The sequence below is a fragment of the Phascolarctos cinereus genome, unplaced genomic scaffold, assembly GCF_003287225.1.
Source record: "Phascolarctos cinereus isolate Bilbo 61053 unplaced genomic scaffold, phaCin_HiC Scaffold_4;HRSCAF=312, whole genome shotgun sequence".
In the NCBI taxonomy this organism is placed as follows: domain Eukaryota; kingdom Metazoa; phylum Chordata; class Mammalia; order Diprotodontia; family Phascolarctidae; genus Phascolarctos; species Phascolarctos cinereus.
The window spans coordinates 327,297,921-327,313,303 of NW_027555847.1; the positions used below are offsets into that span (position 1 = coordinate 327,297,921).

General features: G+C 37.5%; 1 protein-coding gene and 1 pseudogene across 2 annotated transcripts in view; one reads left to right on the forward strand and one right to left on the reverse strand.

The window, feature by feature from the left end:
* The window catches only part of ADAMTS6 (ADAM metallopeptidase with thrombospondin type 1 motif 6), a 339,960-nt gene that overhangs the window by 145,480 nt on the left and 179,097 nt on the right, over nucleotides 1–15,383 (forward strand). The window lies entirely within an intron of this gene.
* Nucleotides 8,298–12,730, reverse strand: LOC110222326 (large ribosomal subunit protein eL18 pseudogene; annotated as a pseudogene).

Consider the following 15,383-nt stretch of genomic DNA (forward strand, 5'->3'; position numbering starts at 1 on the left):
AACAGAATAAATTTCATTTTTTGTGGTGTAATTTGAAGCTCATCCTGTCCAACTCTCTTCTCAAGTAAAGCATTCATGATATAGAAGTGTGAAGCATTCTTATAGTTTATAAATCTTTAGCCTCTCTTATTTCTTACTCCTTAAGCATATTTCCCAACCATTTTTAAAAACTGTACTCTCTACCTTTCCATTATATTCACCAACTATTAAAACATATGTTAATTTAATTAGGAGTATCTAAAAAGTTCTTAATAGAATCCATCTGCTTTTTCATTATCTACAGTGATTAATAAATTATAATTGTTTTCATGCTAGTCTTTTTCCAAATCCTTTTTATGAGTGTTACAATCAAGACAATCAAGTCTTCTTTGAAATGATGTATCTTTAGAAGAATAAAATAAATTTTGCCAATTACTTAATTTGCTTTCCCAAAGAGAATCTTTCATTTAACTATGACTCTATTTTGTTTCTTAATTTAATTTATAGTGAAACAATAGTGAATTATATGGTTCAGTTTCTCAAATTGTTGGGCACTGGACCATGATTTTACGTTTAGTTATCTGATAGCTAGTTAATGGTTATAGAAAGTCTAAAACTTATGATTCTTAGCATCCTTTGTTCCTCCCACTTTTTTTCTCTTTTTTACCACTCTGCTACTGTCACTGCAGAAGCACAAGGGGGTCTCATAGGACTCCATTCATGGTTTATAGTACCTTTCTTTCATGGGTTGCCATGGCCTAAAAATTCATTACCACATGGTCAGCCCAATGGTAATGCGTCACCCACTAGATTAGCTCTTGGGAATAAGTTAGTCTGTTGCTGAGACTGTATTTGATGACATTGGTCTTCTTCAAAAATGAAGGACCAGCAACAACAGCTTTAAGTCCTTCCAACACCATAGAGCCTGCCAGAGTTGATATTCTCTTGACATTTCCCGTTTGAGAAACCAAGGTCATGCCATGATGATGAAGCATCAGAACAGAGCTTTGTGGAGGACCATTCTGATAATCCTGGTTTAAAAAAAAAAAGAAGAAAATGAATTAGTTTGGCCTGATTTGTTTTTAGTGATCCCACGTTGGCTTCTAGTGATGATTGCTTCTTTAAACACTTTAATAATCTATTCTAGATATTTCCTAGAAATTAATGTAAAATATGTGGAATCCACTTTCCTTTCTTTGGAAGATGGGAACAACGTTTACCTGTGTCTAGTCTTCAGGTGCTCCTAGCATTCTCCATGATTCCTCAAAGATTACTGACAGTGGTTTAGTGATTTCATCTGTGAGTTCATTCAGTACTGTAAGATAGTAGTTTCTTGTTAGAGCAAAGTTAAAAATCAATAAAATTAAAATAAAAAATTAAAATTAAATTAAAAAATTAAAAATGAAACAATAAAAATCTATGAAAAATAAGAAGAAAAAGTAAAAAAGAAGATATGGTAGCAGTTAAGGCAATCCCAGTTTTGTCTACTTAAACTTTTTTGATTGTGGAACCTATCAGTGAAAAATTTTTAACGCACTTTCTCAGTATATTTATTCAAAAATTACATACTTGTACTGTTGTGCAAGTATATTATGTACAATATAAGATGTACACATAAAGTATAAAGATGAGATAGGGATTAGACAGTGTCTTAAAATATTTTATTTATTAATGATAAAATTTGACTCTTGTCTCATTAAATAATAACAATAATTAAATGATAACATTAACTAATATTTAATGAGAACAACATGATTGAATATACTTCATTATTTTTGAAAAATACCTGTATGTGTTAGATTGATTGTTTGTTCATAATTAATTATCCAGTTAATTTGATCAATGTAAATTGTTTTGTTCGATTCACCAAACAGGTAAATTTCTTTTTTCAATGGGTACTCTTGAAAGATAACACAATGTGGCAGCTGTGTATTAGGTCCTACCAGTTAGTGAACATAACAGCTTTTCAGTTGGAGTCATATTTCTCTGGGCATTGATATTTACCACGCACAATTAAAAACAAGTAAAAGTCAATTGTCTCTGCTTTCAGTTCTGTGGAAAGTGTTCAGTATCCATTTCTCTTCCTTTTTGTGGTTCAGGTTAATGGATAACATCATATCTTAATTGCCTATTCACATTTAAATATTTTAGTTGTGTTTTTCTATGAGTGTGAGGAACAACAGGGAGGCCGTTTGACTGGATTGTAAAGTGCAGGAGGGGAGTCATATATAATAAGTCTGGAAACATAGGTTGGGGCAAGGTACTGAAGGGCTTTAAATGCCAAACAGAACAATTTATATTTCATCTAGAGGAAATGGGGAGCCAGTGGTATGACTAGAACAGTGACATGGTCATATCTGTCCTTAAGGAAGGTCACTTTGGCAAGTATATGGAGAATGGATTGCAGAGAGAGAGAGACTTGGGGCAAAAAGACCAATTAAAAGACCATTGCTGTATCTACCAAGGTGATCTAGGGAGCACATGGAGGGTAGGTCCTGCTGTAGTAGTTAGGTTGTAACTCTCCTGAGATTAATGCCTGGTATGAGAGGGGGAGTTGAGAGATGCAAGGAGTATGGAGGGGTGTTGGTGAAGGGTAGGTCTCCGTGTTGGAGGTTAAGCCTGGTCGCTGGGAGAGTAGGATACAACCCATCCTCCCACATTCTGATGTTATCACACACCCTTTAGAATCATGCCACAATCCTCCTTTCTCCACTGTTATTCTCCCCTCCCCCACTTTGGAAAACCACTTTTCTAGGATATAATTTACTGAGAACATCTAAATCCTTTCTTTCTATGTCTTCACTTTTCTGAAATGACAGTTACTTCTTAGAGACATGTTTGTTTTATCCTTTCTTGAGTAGTCCTTGAATTTAAAAAAAAAAAAAGAAAGCTAAGAAAGATTGAATAGTTGTGCTCTCTTTTTTCAGGAGCGCAATGGACCTATTCCTTCTTTGTTTTTTTTGTTTTGTTTTGTTTTTGTACCAGAGGTGTCACTGAGAAAGGTCTCAAAGAAAAAACATACACACACACCTTTTTGTTGTCTTTAGGATTTTTTTCCCCAAACTTCATCTTATTCTGTACCCTCTCATAGATTTGTGCCAGTCTTGTATTTGTCTCTGGTCATGTGATACTCCTCTTACCTTTTGTTAGTGACCTTTTAAGACAGAACTCATGACCCACCAAAGACTATCTAGGTGCAACTTCCTTTTCTTCTTCACTGAAATTTTTGGCAATTGAATTCACTCATCTGTTCAACAAAAATTTTAGTGCCTATTAAGTTTGCAAGTGATATAAAAGTAAAATAAAATAATTTTTTTTTTCATAGAAGTCAACTTAAAGTAGAACATGAAGCCTTTGTAGGACTTAGATCTGTTAGGGTTTTCACTCACTAATATAAAAGAACATTCCTCATTGAGCAGATAATATTTTTAAAGATATGGAGACAACGAATGCAGTTTTAGTACAGCAGATATATATATCCTCATACTTGGTGGCCTCTTGGTAGCCTTTGATACTGTTCATCACCTTCTCCTGATGTTATGAAACTGCTCCATTGTGGTTCTCTTCCACACCATCCACCCTCTCTTTCATAGCCTTCTTTACTGGTTCTCCTTCCATGTCACTCTCATTAACTATGAGTGACCCTATAGGCTTGTCTCTTTTTTCTTTGTATTACCTCACTTGGTGATCTTATTAGCTCCCTTGAGTTCAGTTACCGTCTTTATGCAGATGATTCCCAGATCTATATGTCCAGTCCTAGTCACTCCCTGAGCCGCAATAACAAATCACCACTTGCCTGTTAGACATCTCTAATTGGATGATCCATAAGTATTTCAAACTTGACATGTCCAGAAGAGAACTCATTACCTTTCCCATCTCTCTTCTGATCTTTCCTATTGTTGTCAGGGATACCAGTCAGTCAGTCACCATCCTCTCAGTCACCCAGATTGGAAACTTGGATGTCCTTAACACCTCACTCTCCAGTGCCAAATATTCAACCCAGTGCCAGATCTTATCACTGGCTGTTGTTCTGTCTTGTCCAACTCTTTGTGACCCCATTTGGGGGTTTCTTGGCAAAGACACCAGAGTGGTTTGCCATTTCCTTCTCCAGCTCATTTTATAGGTGAGGAAACTGAGACAAACAAGGTTAAGTAAATGTCTGAGGCCGATTTTAAACTCAGGAAGGTAAGTCTTCATGACTTCAAGCCTGACACCCTGGCACATAATAAGCTCTTAATATATGCTTGTTGACTGGCTAACTAAAGGTGTAACTATCAAGTTATATCATTTTTCTAGATCTCCATTTCCTTACCTCTAAGGTGAGAGATTTAGATTAAATAATCACTAAGCTGCCTTCCAGTTCTATGATTCTGGGTCTGTAATGAGACAGATTTTTAGGAAATAAACCAGAGCTTATACATACAAATGACTGTTGTCCTTTGCAAAGAGGAGTGTGCTGGAGCCATCTTGCATCAGCTCATGAGAATCGTTAAATTTTCAGTGTGAACATTTCTACCTCAGAAATAGTCAAATGCTACAAATAAAAAATTTAAAAATTATTTTGTTGTTTAGACTTAAGAAAGTGATGGGTAAAATGTTAATAATACAGATTCAGCTTTAAAATGTACATTTTTGGGGAGAGATTGAATTGTTAGACGTTGTCCAGCGTATCCCTGTCTGTAAAGATTGGCAGGTAAAGTGCTTTTTATGCTAATGATGCTATTACTGTGCAACACCTCTTTGGAATGTCAAGAGCGTGTAACACATTTTTCTAAATATCTTCAATGATGGCACGTCTTTGGTCTTTGAGGGTAGATTTGATGGAGATAGACAAAAGCCACTCATAGCCAAATCTGGTGAAAAAAGTGGCTAATCAAGGTAACTAACACTGTGTTTTTTTAGTAACAAAACAAAATTGTTTTGTTGCCTAATGTGAACTCGGACATGGTCACGTTGCAGAAACCAGAAAGTTTTAGTTCTTGACTTTTATGTCGTACACAATTTCTCAAATACACCAGAATTTCTACATCTCAAGCTGTATTGACTCTTTAACCTTGTGATATAACTTCTGCAGGCTAGTGCCTTAGATGTCAAAGAAACAAATGAACATCGTTTTCACTTGTCATTTTGACAGCAAGCTTTTCTGAGTCTGAATGGGTCAGAGTTTTCCATTTGCAGACTTTGATGCTTTGATTCTGGGTCAAACTATAAACATACTGTGTTTCATTGCCTCTTACTATTATCCTCAAAATAATGCCTTATTTGCCCTACAGAAATTAGAACAAAGGTCAGGGCATTGCTGTTTCTATATTTCACTCAAAACACATGACTCTATCTTCCAAGAAACATTCTTTTTGTTCAGGTTAGATTTTCTTTTGAAAATCTGTTTATCTCAATCCTTCACTCATAATTCTCACAGTTAATCATGTCTTTCGGTGAATGAAATTTCTGATCTTTTCCTAAAGCTGCATTTCATCCTTTCTTTTTTGTCTCATGCATAAGCTTATTTCTGTTCTCATGCTAATTACATAAATGCACAATTTTTCTTTTTAAAAAAATTATTTCATTTTGACCTTAAGAAATAAAACAAGAATTTCCATGACATAGCAGAAGAGGAAAGAAAAAGAAATTGTACATGAAACTGCAAATCTGTTATGTACAACTTGCTATTCCCTTTAAACACGTAATAAAGTTATCATATAACTTTCTTTTTTTTCTCCTTTTTTTCTTCCCTCCCCCTACCCCACCCCACACAAGACATGGCTACTGTTAAACACAGATGTGTGTGTGTGTGTGTGTGTGTGTGTGTGTGTGTGTGTATGTATGTGTAAAACCATTCTGTGCATACTTCTGTTTATCAGTTCTTTCTCTGGATGCAGATAGCATCTTCTTTTCACATATCCTTTGTAGTTAATTTGGGTATTTGTAAGAGTCAAAATAACTTAGTCACTCAAAGTTGTTTTTAAAGCAATATTGTTGTTACTATATACAGTGTTCTCTTGGGTTATGCTCATTTTGCTCTTCATTATTTCGTGCAAGTCTATCCATGCTTTTCTAAGATCATCGAACTCATCATTTCTTACATTTGACATATATCTCATCCTTTCTAATATCACTGCAGCTTCTGACACCACTGACCACCTTGTATTTCTATATACTCTCTCCTCTCTTAGCTTCGATGACATTGTTCTTTCCTGGGACACTTAATCCTTACAAAGAGAGTGTGTATATATGTATGATCTTTGGAAATTAATACATTAAGTATATCTAAAGTGAACTGGTAATCCTCAAATCAATTTGCCCTTTTTGCTATACTATAACATACACTTTTGGAAGGCAAAATACTTCAATGCTCCCTCTTGTCTATTCTAAGAAACAATTCTCCAGAGCAAAGGGAAGACTGGCTTTTGATGAAATGCCAAGGAAGCAGCACCTTCTAAATCTCATATGTATTTTGTTTATTTGATAACAGTATAGACACTGGTGCTATATTCCCTCTTCAATGGCCATTGTACAAGATAAGACTTATTATCATTTGTGTCCAAATATCATTAATAAATCTTGCTTACCAGATGCTGCATTTAAATGTAAACTTTATACAATTCTTTAGACAATCACAAAAATATTAGCTGGGATTTTTTTCAAAGTCGGATTTTTATAATATGAGGAAGCTAGATAGTATGGAAGATAAAATGCAGGACCTAGAATTTGGAAGATCTGAATTCAAATCTGGCCTCAGAAACAAATTAGCTGTATAGTTCTAGGCAAATCACTTAACCTTTATCTTCCTCAATTTCCTCATATGTAAAATGAGGATAATAATAACACCTGCTTCCCAGGGTTGTTCTCAGGATAAAATAAAATAATATTTAAAAAGTGCTTTACGAACTTTGAAGAGGTATTATTGTTCATTCTTCATTTTTGCAGAGGACCAATAACATCACAAGATGATGTCTTGACTGGTACATGAACTAGATTTAAGTGAGGCAGGGTCACACAAGGTTGTCAGCCTCAGTCTCTCAAATGCTAGCAATAATAATAATAGTTATTATGTTAACTCATATATACTGTACATTATAGTTTATGAAACACTTTCCCTTATAAGGATCTTTTGAGATAGATGATATAAACATTGTGCCTGTTTTACAGATAAAGAAACTAATGATCAGAGAAATTAAGTGACTTGCCTATGGTCTCTTGGGTAGTAAGTGTCTGAACTGGTAGTGGAATGAAAGTATTTTGATCCTGAAACTAGCACTCTTTCCATTACACCATTTATATAAGGAGCAAGGTATATTGCCAAAGAATGTAGACTGCCAAGTGAGTAAGGTAAGCCTAAGCTTTTTTCACATTGCCTTTTTAATACAAGTGGCTTGAGGTCTTCAGCATTCCTTCCAGAGGGTGGCAAGCATTGTCAATTTTCTTGGCCTATAAAGAATTTTTGCTTTTAATTATTCCATTCCATCTGGTAGTGCAGCTGAGGTCAGTTTTGAGTGCTTCTGCTTGACTATATGCAAAATAAATAGGAAAGATCTGTCTCACAGTCATTTTGCTCTTTTACAGCCCCATGTAACAGGGCTCAATGAGACAAAAGAAGTTCTGTTGTTAGTCTGGGAACATGGCTTAGTGGCAAACAAATGACTTAAACTCTAGAATGCTAGCTTTTGTTCCATCCACTTCTCTATAATTGGATCACTACAAGAAACTCTTCTGTGGTGAGGCTGTTTTTCTGTCTCACATCTGTCAGTGGGGTACGGTTCTTTAGAACTTTTTCTGTCAGTTGGCAAACATGTTTTCAGTGCCTACTATGTGCCAGGGGCCATGTTAAGTGTGGGGATGAAAAGATAAAAATTAAACAGTATCTGTCCTCAAGGAGTTTACGTTCTCTTGGAGAAGATCGCATATACATAGAATCTGCCTAGAGGAAATACTTGATGCCTTGGGACTGGAGCTAGAAAACAGAAGGTGACTCTAGGTTTTTCCCAGTTGGCCTTGTAAGCAATCTACATTGCTGAATAGAGAACTAATTAAACAACAGAAGATCCAAAGCTGGACAAGTGAGCAGAGATTGAATCCTAGCCCTTCTTGATAGTCTAAAAGTTTATAGCAATTAGGACATTACTGAATCAGTTCAGCTCCTTTGTAACTTTAGTGTCAGATGGGAATCATAATGTATTCAACAAAGTTGAATTGCTTAAGTTATTTAGTAAGCACAGGTTTCATTACGTTGTGGGTTTATTTTTTATACCCAACTTTTTTAAAAAAATGAAGTTTTTTTTTTTGTCCAAAAATCTTTAATGTAACAGGGAGGAAGGGAGTTAGTTTTTGTAGCCTTGGCTGGCACAGCGGCCCCTGGCATGCTCGAACTTTAGGCTCTTGGATCGGATATATGGTTTGGTGTGGCTTTGGGGAGTGCCTGGAGCCTTCCGAAAGTGCCTGTATACCTCCCGGTACTTCCAGGGACTACACTGCAGGACAGTGCCCTGGCCCTTGGGTGAGCTCATGGCCAGCTGGTCAAAGGTAAGGATCTTCCCACCAGCCTTGAGGATGCGATTTCGGGCATTGCCAGTAACACGAAGGGCACACACTTTCAGCTTGAGGACATCTTGGATCCTTACATCATCTGTCATGGTCCTAACAACCACAGCCATCTTGTTCTCCCTGCTGGGCAGCTTCATTTTCCTGGTCATTTGGAATAGGGACAGAGGGGGCCGGTTGGTCCGGCTCATGAGCAGCCTTTTCATTACAACCTTGTGGAAAGTCAAGTTGGTTCTGTGGGCCAGGAACCAGTAGAGCTTCACCAGCAGGCGCAGGTAGATGTCCTGGCTCTTGGGCGCCTTGAGCCGGACTTTCTGATCCTTGTTATGGCGGATGTTGACTCCCGTGCTGGTGCCCTACTGAACACTGGCCCAACCAGGAAAAGAAAAAATGAGTTTTTATTGATGCCTCTTTTTTGTCACCATAGTTTTCCTCAACATCCCTCTCCCTCCCAGAGAGTCATTTCATATAACAAATAATATTTTTAAAAGACAAAAAGAAAGCATTAGTCATCAATACATTAAAAAAATCTGAAAAGATATGCAATGTGCAACACTTGTGGACTTCCCACTCTGCAAAGGGGTTGAGTGGGAATTTCTCCTTATGTATGCTTTTTTTTTTCAAACTATACTTGTTCTGTGTAATTTTGCAAGATTCAGTTTGATTTTTTTTTTGGTAGTTTACATTGTTGTAGTCATTGTGTGTAGCATTTTCTTGGCCCTGATTAATTCCCTCTGCATCAGTTCCTTGATTCTCTGTATTCATCATATGCAGAGTTTCTTATAGCACAGTAATATTCCTTTACAATTATGAACCATGATTTAGTTAGCTATTCCTCAGTCGATGGGTATATCCTTTGTTTCCAGTTCTTTGTATACCAAAGCTTTTAACCACATATGTAGAATGTGACATCAATGTATAAAACATTCCCCCATGAAACAGGTAGAGAGGCATGTTGGTTATGGAATGCAAGGTATAGATTTCCTTCTTTTATCGACCTTGCTGACATTCCTGCCTGCTTGAGTCATAGATTTTATTGCTTAATTACTACATAACAGTTTGCTTAGTTCTGCTGATCTTCTTAGGGTACCTAGAACGGCAATATCATGCGCTGATTAAGTACTTACTATGTGTTGAACACTGTAGTAACTGTGAGAGATGCAAAGTTTTGATAAGACATCCCTCCTGCCCTCTTGGGGAATCAATGTGATGAGGCCCAAATAATGTTGGATTTGGTACCAGAGGTTCAAATACCAGCTCTCCCCACCTGTGAAACCTTGGTTGAGTCATTTACTATCTTCTGGCTTCATTTTCCTCATTTGTTTAAAGGGGGTGGTAGACCACATGATGCCTGAGGTCCCTCCCAGCCCTAACGCTATGATTTTGTGATACCACTTCACATGACTATAATGTACAATATTACAAGATAAGAGCATTAGAGTTGTAAAATAAAGATCCACATAAAGCATATGGGTGAGCAGGGGTGGAGAAGTTGTTATCAATTTGGAGAAGGCTTGGGAATACTTAGCTCTCAGAAGTCCTTACACTTTCTGTGACAATTGACCTAGTAGCCCCCACAAACCCTTGTTTTGTAGTCATTCTAGACACATCCACTATTGAAATATGGTAAGTTCAATTCTCAGCCCAGGTGTGCTGGGTTAACTTCTTTCTTTCATCCATTCACATCCATCACTGCTACACTTGTCTAAAGATCTGGGACTCTTATTCAAGCAATTCTCTAAAGATTTTCTTTTATTCATTAACCTGGACCAGCCAATTCTTTACTCTGACACAAGCAAATGCATAGTTCTTTCAATTTAACAAAAACTTGTTAAGGGCCTACTATGTGCAGAATGAATAGGCTTTTCAGAGTGTTAAGAAATTTACACTTTAAACCAGTAACCCAGGAAACTTGTCAGGTAATTTACAAACTAGGTTTTCATATAGTTCTAGCTATGAATCATTTCTTCACAAGGATTAGAAACAGATTGCATGAAGTGGAAAGAAAACCAGAAACTGAGGATTAGGTGGCAGAAAGCCCCTTGGGTGCATGACCGGAGGGAAGAGAAAAACAAAGAAACCAGGGACCAACATGATCATTTGTCTTGGACAGTTTAGGTCAGAGTTTTTGGACTTTCCCCTTCCTTGTTGCTCTGTGCCCCCCCCCCCCCATGTACTATATATCCTGCCTCCAAACACAGAAAGAAGAAAAAGAGATACAGCAGGATTTCTATGCTATTTTGACCTACAAACCACCTAAGTTGGAAGCCAGGGACTCTTTTGTAAACAAAACATTTGCAGCCTAGCCCCAGCTTTTCAGGTCACGAATCTTCTTAGGAGGGGCTGGTACTTATGGCTTGAAACTAGGTTCAGATATTGCAGCCAGAGCTGGGGCTGGCCAAATAGTGTCACAGAGGCAGACGCATTTTAGAGGAGTGGGGAGGTCTCTTCATTGTGAGCTTCTCTTCTCTCCAGTCCAAAGTAACTACCAGACAAACCCCCAAAACACACTAGTTCCTAGGCAAATATCCGTGGTTAATCCAGGTCTTTTCTTCTGTCTTTCTTTACCATTATTCCAGATTGGGCTTTGGATAAGAGAGAGTAAGGTTGAATCTGTTAAAAGGGAACACACAAGTTGACATGGGAAGGTGCGTAGAATACAAGGCAAAAATGGAGGATCATGAAATGGAGAGAGGAGGCAGTGTATGATGGGGAGGAGGAAGAGTGTGGCATAAGGACTAATGATTTTTTGTACTTTTTAGTCATTTGTGTAACTAGAAAGCCTGCCTGAATTCTTTTCTTTTTGTTTTTTGTTTTTGCGAAGCAGTGGGGTTAAGTGACTTGCTCAGGGTCACACAGCTAGTGAGTGCTATGTGTCTGAGGTCAAATTTGAACTCAGGTCATCCTAACTCCAGGGCTAGTGCTCTATCCACTGTGCCACCTAGCTGCCCCTGAACCCTTTTTGTAGTTTCATCAAAGATATAGTTTCATCTGTATGTAAACCATTTTCATAAAAGGTTTTATAGAAATGAGAAAGTAGGTTTGTAGGTAGTGATAATTCCTTCATCTCCTGTGTTCCTACAGTAATAATGTCTGTGAGCTTTCCCAGTCTTTCATATCTTTCACTCTTTTAGATATCTTGAGAATAGAAGCCTTAGTACCTACCAAAGTACCTTTAGGAAATGCTTAATAAATGTTGAATTTAACTTGCTTTGGGGCATTAGATAATCTTTTTTTTTTCTTACCGGCTCTTACCTTCACAAATACACTTTGCTTAGGCTTATAATAAAATTGCATTCCTTGAATTTTTCATGACACTACTCTCTCCTCCTTTACCTATCTGATTGCTCCTTCTCAGTCTTCTTTGCTGGCTCATCATCTTTGTCATGGCCCCTAACCTTGGGATGTTCCCCAAGCTTGCATCTGAGGCTCTCACTTCTTCTCCCTCTGTATTTTCTCTCTTTGTAACTTCATCAGATCCCAAGGGCTTAATAATATTATCTCTGTGTTGAAGACTACCAAATGTATATATCCAACCCTAGTCTTTATCCAGGGAGTCACATCACCAGTTGTCTATTAGAAATTTCAAACTGGTTGTCCCAGAGACATCTTAACCTCTAAGTATCTAATATTGAACTTATCATTCTCTTTAAACCCTCTCCTCTTCTAAGCATCCCTCTTTCTGTCAAAGTCACCATCATCCTCCCAATGTCTCAGGTTCATAATCTTGGCATTACCCTGGACTCCTCATTCTCTCCCCCATATATCCAGTCATTTACCAAATCTTACCATTTCGACCTTTAAAAGATCTCTTATAATCCAAACCTTTCACCCCGCTTTCACAGCTTCCACTTTATTTCATCACCTTTCCTCATTATCTCTTGCAACAGCTTCCTAACAGGTTTCCCTGCCCCAAGTATTTCCACACCCTACTTACTGTTCTAAAATAATTTTCCTTAATGCAAATCTAACCATGTGACTTGCCTACTCAACCAAACCCCAATGGCTTCTTATTGCTTTTAGGATAAAATAAAACTTTTCTGTCTAGCTTTTAAAGCTATATATAAGCTGGCTTTAACCTATCTTTCCAGCCCCATTGGGCATTACTTCCCCTTTCACAGCTCTGTGATCCAGCCAAACTGGCCTTCTCTACCTTTATTACTCGTGAAACTCCATCTCTGATGTCTGTGGCTTTGTGCTGGCCATTCCCCATGCCAGGATTGTAATCCCTCCTTATGTCGGCCTTTGAATCCTTTTCTTCCTTTAGGATATAGTGCAGGCATCATCTTTCACATGAAGCTTTTCCTGAAGCACCCAAATGCTAGTGCCTACCTTCCCAAACTACCTTGTATTTAACTTTGTATATATTTGTATTTATTAACTTTATTTTTTGTGCTGTATATGTTTTTATATGTACTTGATTTCTCCTGCATTAGAATGTAAGGCACTTGGAAGGAGAAATTTTCATTTTTTGGAGGGATTGTTTCATTCTTTGTACTTATATCCTCAATGTGATCAGAGTACCTGTCACATAGTAGATAATCATTTTTTGATTGATTAATTGGATTAAATGGAAAGTCTTTAGATGAGATCATCTGTCCAGTGCATACAAGCATGCCAATTCTGAGGAAGTGGTTAGACAGCTGGAGGGATGGATAGATCTTTCAAGATCCAATAGTAAACAATAAAGTTCAGCTTCAACCTGAAGTCTTTAACCTAATAAAAATCTACACAAATGCAAATGATCTTTGAGACACTGAAGAACTGGAAAAGTTTGCTTTAATTCAAATGTATAAAAACATCCCAAACACAAACATTTCCCTCACTTTCAGTCAAATCAGTAAACATTTATTAAGTGCCTACTATATATCAGGCACTGTGCTAAGTACTGAGGATACAAAGAAAGGTGAAAGAGAGTCCCAGGCCTCAAGGAGCTCAAAGTCTAATGGGGGAAGACAACAGGTAAAAAGAAGCTGAAAAGGAAGGGTGGGGCAGGATGAAGTTCTGTAGCCTGGTGGGAAATGATGAGGTGACAACTGGCCTAGGCATCCTTCTTAAATGGAGGAATTAGGAGGGGTTCACCAATGTCCACACTCCACCCTTTCCAATCAGAGGAGGGGAGAGGCCCTAGAAGCCAGGATGCTGAGGAGGTGTGAGTTTCAGAGTTGATGTCATCTTGTGGGATGATGAGTTTCTGGAGATCATGAAGTCCAGGAGAGCAGCAGGGGGAAAGTTCTAACCTTTTTTGCTTTCAGATCCCTCCTTTTTATGATCCCTTTTCTTCACTATGAAGTTTGTTGTTGCTTCTCCCCATTTCTTGACTTCCTTTATCTCGTTTCATCCCTCTCTTCACTTTCACTATTCTTTTCACCCTTCATCTGAGTTTCCATATTGCTAGCTTTCTCCCAAACTAATTCTTTCCTATTCCTTTATTAAACACAGAGCAGAGATTTTTTTTTAAATGGTGGTATATGTATACTCACTGTCTTTGTAATTAGAATGTAATTTCCCTGTGAGTGGGGATTTGTTTTATTTTTCATATTTATAGCTCCATTGCCTACCATAGTGTCTGGCACATAGTGGATCAGGTCAAGTTAACAAACGTGTATTTAAAGTCTGTTATATGCCAAACACTGTCAGCTTTGGGATACAAAGAAAGGCAAAAACAGTTCCTGCTTTAGGAGGAGGTTAACTATCAAATGGAGGAGACACCATACAGACAACTATGTATATGTAAGCTATATAGAAGGTAGATTGGCAATAATAAGTTAGTCCAAACAATATTATGCTTATATCAGAGGTTCTCAAACTATGGTCCAGTCCTTTGTGGATCACAGGAAAATTACAAAGCATCATAGGAGTCAGCATCACATAGTTTCCAATACTACTAGTTGGCGACAGTATCATCTCAGTGCAAGGCAACCTAAGGTAGAGTGTCAAGAATATGTCAGCTTTCTTTACCTTTTTAGCTTTTCTCTAATATTCTTTCACCTTAGCTCTTGAGATAATTGTCACCCTTATGCCTTAACTTGCTGTGTGGTCCTTATTATTTGTTGACCATAACAAAACAGATTCTATTTGAACAAAATAAGATATAGTTTTAAAGCCTCTCCTCTAATAACATGTTTCTCAAAGATAAGCAATGCTATAAAAAGTTACCTGATAGATATAGCAGAGATAAATTTTTTTGGAGGGGTGAGGCACTTGGGGTTAAGTGACTTGCCCAGGGTCATACAGCTAGTAAGTGTCAACTGTCTGAGGCCGGATTTGAACTTGGGTCCTCCTGACTCCAAGGCCAAATCTCTATCCACTGCTCCACCTAGCTCCCTCAGAGATAACTTTGTTCAACAGTCCTCTATTAAAATAAGTCAAAGAGTGAAATAGAGACGTATGATCCTCAAAAGTTGACATGCTGTTATGGAGGTCATTGAACTCAGAGTGCCAATACATGAAATATTTCCGATAGGTGGTGAGGTCCTCCAGATGCTTCTGTTTGTCAATGATATTTTGTTGATTAAATCAAATCCTAGAGTATTGCACAATCTCTTAAGTGAGGTACATAATTACTCAAAAGAGTTTGGCATAAACATCCACAAAGAAAACACTAAATGGATGAATAATGTCTTGGCATCTTTCATGGACTAGTTAAAATCCCATCTTCTGCAAGAAGCCTTTCCTGGTCCCCCTCAATGGTAGCACAAGCTCCATCCAAGACAAAATGGAGATAATCTCAGAATGAGTGCTTAAAAAATACTTGCTGATTGATTGATTTGGGAAATTGTGTGACACTTTAGCAAGTTCAAGCTTCTCCTTGAAATTAAAAACAAAATAAAAACTGTGCTTTTAAACACTAGTATTCTGGTGAT